The sequence below is a fragment of the Trichechus manatus genome, unplaced genomic scaffold (assembly GCF_000243295.1).
Source record: "Trichechus manatus latirostris isolate Lorelei unplaced genomic scaffold, TriManLat1.0 scaffold00156, whole genome shotgun sequence".
NCBI classification, from domain to species: Eukaryota; Metazoa; Chordata; class Mammalia; order Sirenia; family Trichechidae; genus Trichechus; species Trichechus manatus.
This window is the reverse complement of record NW_004444092.1, coordinates 3,514,881-3,521,188: the sequence shown is the minus strand read 5'-3', so window position 1 is coordinate 3,521,188 and position 6,308 is coordinate 3,514,881.

The following is a 6,308-nucleotide window of genomic DNA, read 5'->3' as shown; positions in this document are numbered from 1 at the left end:
GAGAGAATTTTCCCCGTAGTTTTGTCTTGCACACAGTACGTTTACCACTAACTGTAACTCGTTGCCGTCGAGTCGATTTTGACTCATAGCGACCCAGTAGGACAGAGTAGAACTGTCCCATAGAGTTTCCAAAGAGCATGTGGTGGATTCAAACTGCTGACCTTTTAGTTAGCAGCTGTAGCACTTAACCACTACGCCGCAAGCGTTTCCTCTTTACCACTAGAGGTAAGAGATTCATGATATTTCAAGACATCAGCTTATGTAGCTCTTTTGATCTCTCTCTCTCTCTCCATATCTCTCTCCAAACCTCTCTCTCTCTTTCTCTCCCCCTTCACACACACACACACACACACACACACACACACAAATATGTAATAAAAAGAAAATGCAATTATCTCTGGGTCAGGTAAGCATTAAGCCTTATCATTCAACAACAGGTATATATCGAGCATCTGCTATGTGCCAGGCACTGTTCTAGGTGCTTGGGATGAACCAATGAAAAAATAAACAAAAACCCCTGCCCTCATGCAGTTCGTATTCAAAGAGTTTTACGTCTGATGTGAATGAGTGTATTAGATTCGTCTCTCAAATGGTATTTACCTGCAAGGAAGACAGGTAAAATGGGGAAACCACAAGGTACATGAATTTGACATGTGACTCCTCTGAAAGGGGAAAGTAGGTAGAAAGGGGATTAGTAACGGAGATAAATGCAACTACTTTACAGTTTTACTTGGGGTGAGACCATTTATCTTATTAACAAAAATAAAAATAATTGTATTTTAAAAGTTAGAAAGCATATAAGTAGGCAAATTTAATAAATAAGGTGATTTTTCCCTCCCAACAAATCTGTCTCTGCTTTTCAGGTTTTGACGTGATCCACCTCCTAGTCAGTCAGTCAATCAGCACGTCGTGTTCATAGTTTTATAGTACGGGAATTCCCAGATAAGAATCCCATTCTTTTTCCTTACATGGTTTCAAGAGATGTCTGGCACTCAGGCTGTTGAATTGAATTCAAGGATGCTTTCAGATTAGTACCATGAAACAGGCAATTCACCGTATCTCCACAAGGTACATTACTGTCCCCCAGTGAATGATATCTGACAGAAACTGTAAAGGACGACTTATTTAGCATCTAACAAGCATTTCTTTTCCCAGGATGGGCTGAGAAAGGGAAGCTGAAGGGAGGCATCGCATGTAAGCCATAGCATCATTCAGTAATCACAAGGAGCACATTGTAAGTCAGTCTGCCCACGCCAACCATTGTGGCTGGAAAACCTGTACTACGACACCTGTCCTTTAAGAACTTAGATGGGTGAAATTCCATTTAGAAGCAAAATAGAATAAAAAGTCCAATTCTCTGGAAGCTCCAAGAAGAGAGTCCTCTGTAGGTTAATTCATGGGGAGAAAGAAGTGGCTGTTGAAACTATGCATGAGACCAATGTAGATTTCTGTGGCAGACTTCGTAGGGCCAAAGAGCCAGAGTTGCTAGCAGACATTCATCATGGGGCAAAGTATTATTCTGGCTTTTCCATTTCATTAAGGGCATGATCTCTTAGTGTCTTAGTCATCTAGTGCTGCTACAACAGAAATACTACAAGTGGATGGCTTTAACGAAGAGAAATTTATTTTCTCACAGTCTAGTAGGCTGTAAGTCCAAATTCAAGGCATCAGCCCCAGGAGAAGGCTTTCTCTCTCTGTCAGCTCTGGAGGAAGGACCTTGTGATGCATCAGTCTTCCCTTGGTCTGGGAGCATATCAGCACAGGAACCTCAGGTCCAAAGGATGCACTATGCTCCCAGCACTGCTTTCTTGGTGGTATGAGGTTCCCATGTCTCTCTGCTCACTTCTGTCTTCTATATCTCAGAAGAGATTGGCTTAAGACACTATCTAATGTTGTAGACCTCATCAGTATAACTGCCGCTAATCCATTGTATTACATCATAATGATTGAATTTACAACACATAAGGAAATCACATCAGATTACAAAATGGCACACAATTGTACAATACTTGGAATCATGACGCAGCCAAGTTGACAGATATTTTTGGGGGATGCAGTTCAATCCGTGACACTTAGAGTGGCTGTGAATGTGTGGTTGCATAAAGACGATTAGCTAGTTGGTCAATAACACTTATTGTGTAGGCTGTTTTCTGCTGGAAACAAATTGAAACCTCAGTAAGCAAATAATCCTGAGGCAGAGGAGGAGTCCCTAGGTGGTACAAATGATTAAGCTTTAGTTCAGCTGCTAACCAAAAGGTTAGAGGTTCAAGTCCACCCACAGACTCTTTGGAAGAAAGCCCTGGCAATCTGCTTCTGGAAAAACAGCCATTGAAAACCCGAGGGAGCACAGTTATACTCTGACACATGTGGAGTCACCATTAGTCAGAGTTCATTTGATGGCAACTGGTTTGGTTTTGATTTTTTGAGGCAGAGGAAGACTTTTCTAATCCTTAACATTGTCCATTAAGATTTGTTTTAGAGATTCATAAGGTGGGTATCACTGGGAATCAGTTCCAGATTTCTACAAGATTCTGTAGTGTGAAAGTTGCTGCATCAATCAACAATGAATTGGGTCACAGCTACTTTCTGGTAGATGAGTAGGAAATGTCATCACAATGGTTGTTTCCCAGTTTGTAAACCAGTAGGAATTTTCTCTTGGAAAATTGGACACATGTGTAGCAATAACTAATCTGATTTTTGATTTAAAAAAAAGTATAAGTAAATGTCTACTATATACAATACTCTACGCCAGCCTCAGTGGAGGATGGGTTTGGGCAGAGTTGACACCATGTTTAAAATATGATTATTAAAGATCCTTATGGGGTGAAACTTCAAAACAAATACATTTCTTAAAGTTGTAGTTTCAACCCCAAATTAAATCCACAGTTACTCCACTGTGGCTGGAAGTGCTAATGGAAGATTAAGTGGATTTGCTTCACGGGGGGCCCCCTAGACACCACCAAAGAACTTCTAATCTCTGGAATGGGGCTTTTTCCTGTAATGTAACTCATTTGGTTCTTTCACACTTTTTCCCTTCAACCCCAATACATTCCTGTGGCTTTTGTGTTACATTTTCATTGTTCTGATCACGTAATTATTCCCATCCCATCTCATTCATGCTTATTCTGCATCATCTCTTTTGTTGCAGACTGAAACTTGCATGCACTCTCTCCTGTCTCTCCCACTACTAATCCCGCCCAGGAATGATTCTACATGTGAATAGAAGGTGTTGACTGTTCAATGTGTTTCTTGTGTATTGTCAGCTGCTTTATTACTGCCTCTCTCCAGTTCTTTGCTGACGAGAATCATGGAGATGTTCCTTTAGATTGCTAGGTTTCTGTCATGTCACAATGGAACAGATAGATGCCTGGGATGGGGTGGACGCTTTGAGTAGCACTGGAGGCTGTGTCTAACTTGTGTCAGCAGCAAAGTGGCAAAGGATACAGAAATACCTCCCTTACTAAGCCACCTAACAGTGGAACTGTTTTCTCAGAAATAACAGACTTAGTAATTTCTGGTGTCCGGAATGACACCATTCCGTAATCATGGGGAATGAGCTTAAAGTGTAAGATTTTGTAGTTGTCATTCAAAGAATATTAGAGATTGAAGATATCTTCTCAAACAAAGTGCAAGCACAAACTGAGCTTATCTCCGAGGACATTTCTAGTACCCTCTTTGCTAGATGTCCATCAGCATCAAATAGATGGCTTTCTGGGTATATCTCAGTTTGGGGTCCTAGTAAACATTGAAATTTGAGGCCATTAAAAGGAGACAGTTGAATATTATGATAGGGAAGAACATTCCTGGTATCTTGTTAAACATACAGGTAAGTGTGTATTATGTGATCCTATTTTGTTATACACACACACACACACACTCACACTCACACGCACACACACAAACACAACCCAGGAAAAAAAGAATGAAATTATATAAACCAAAACAGTAACTGGGGATATTCTGAGTGGTGGGATTACAGGTAATTCTTATTTTTTCTTTGTGATCGTCTATATTTTCTTAATGAATGAAAACAATGAATGTTATATATTATAAATTAAACCACAGGCAATTTGACTTCTTATAAAGAAGCCCCCACAAAGGGATGGGGCTTACATTAGAAACAAACAAAACAAAAGGTCAATGTTACAGTTACATGATTTCAAAAGGTGTAATTCAGAACTTCTCATAATGATTTACTGTTTCTGAAGATGAAGACAAGATCTGATAGATTTCAGATTAGTTTTCTTTTCACTAAGGTTCTCAATGTTCTCATTCAATGTTCCAGTGTGTGTTTTGCCTATGTCTAACACTATTTCTAGATGATTCTGGGGGAAAATATTAAAGATTTTTTTAAGACAGTGTCATCAAATTTTATTCTCATATTTGGAAATAAATAATATTTTATAATACCCTCCTTTTATACATATATGCCCTTCTTTTGGTATTTTTAGAGAATATTTTTCTCCTTCCTCATGCCTTTTGCAAGTTGAACCTTTTTTGCTATTTAGTGTTTTTGATCTCCCTCCAAAAGCTTTATGACAGCTGAGTTAAAGTTCTTGCTTCAGGCTACAGAAGTCAAAGATGAAATTGGATTATGCTTCCAGGCTTGACATAAAAAATCAAGAAGAATTTCATTCATTATGATTAATTAATCCAGAAGCACAGTGGTAGTGTTATGATTATAATGTATCTGGAACTTGGCTTATTTTCAACTGACATTTCACATGGTAAAGGAGAAAAGGCAATGGTGTGCCTGGCATAGCGCTCCATTAGACAGGCTAGGAGATACAAGAAAAGGAAACGAGAGAAAAGAAAAGCAAACAGGAGCACGGGGGGAAGAAAAGCTGTTAGATACACTGGGTGTGAGGAAGAGTGGTTTGAGATTACTCCCTCAATGGATTTTGGACATGGGAGAGACTAAGAGGCAAGGGAGTAGAGCTTTGCTATTCCCCTTCCTCTGGCTTTTTACTGTCTCCTGGAGAAACAATACAATCAGAAATGGGATGAAGAATGGCTTACAAATCAGAGTTGCGCTCATTATTCTTACTACATGCCTCAGTTTGTAATATGTGGTGTTATAGTGAAATTTATTCATGACAATAATGACATACACAAGTGAATAATAAAAACATTGCAGAACAAGAGTCTCCTACTCATATCCTTTTATATGGATTCCGTTCCTTTGTTGTGATAAACCTCAAAAGCAGAGTGCCTGGGATTTATATTATTTTTTAGCAGTCTCAGTTAACCTCCACTGCACTCTCATTCTAGATGGAGAGGCTTAAAAACCAAAACTTTCATGTCTCAGACTTGTTTGCAGCAGGGGCTCTGGATGCACATTAAATGTCACCAGTTTGATGCACTCGTGTGAGATTTAGAAGCTGGAAGAGGCCATTTTCTTATCTCTTTTTGGTTGTCTCTGCCGATAAACCTGGCCGTGGAGATCAGAGATTTCTCTGCAGCAGCGTCCCAGCGTCCACCCTCCAGCTTCGTTAGTGATGAGAAGAAGTTGTGGTGGCAGCAGCAACAGCAGACTGACTACTTGATCTGATCTCCTAATCTCTGGGTTGTAGCCTCTTGGGTCTCCAGAAGCAGTGGCAGCTGTGGTAATAGGTTCTTGATTCTGGCATAGCTCCCTTAGTGCCTCCGTGGTAGTAGCTTGTGGGTGAGTTCAGTCTTATAGTGCAATCACTTCTGGAGACACAGTCTAGAACCTAATCTCGCCACCATTCTAGTGATTTCATAAATACTCTTTCTCTGTATTAAATTTCTTCCTGCTTGTAATACCTGAAGTGGGTTCTGTTTCTTGCATGAACCCTGACTAATACAGAACTCTAGCTAATACAAATATATAAATAATCCAAAAAAAGATCACATGAGCCAATTAGCTAGGAATATGCAAATAAAACTAATACAGTACAAGTAGTACAAGAACAGTCAAATTAATTTTGTACTTGAATTTCCTTTATATCACCAACAGATAACTTACATCATCAAGACTATAGGAGCTAGCTATAGAATTTGTAAGATATAGATAAGTTCTGAGTTATAAGGCAATTCGAGATTTACAAAAATTATCTTATAATGATTTTTATCTGATACTAGTGATGCTAGAGTAGGCAGTTTTCTTTTTTCTGATTGAAAAGCTGAATCTAAAATATATTCAGAAAGGCAAAGAACTAAGAATAGCCAAGATACTCCTGAAGAAGCAGTAAAGCAAGATGAGGGTACTTGCCTTACTAGAAGATAAAGTGATATTGGCACTTTGTGGATGCTAACAGAACAGAATGGAGATTCCAGGAAGAGAC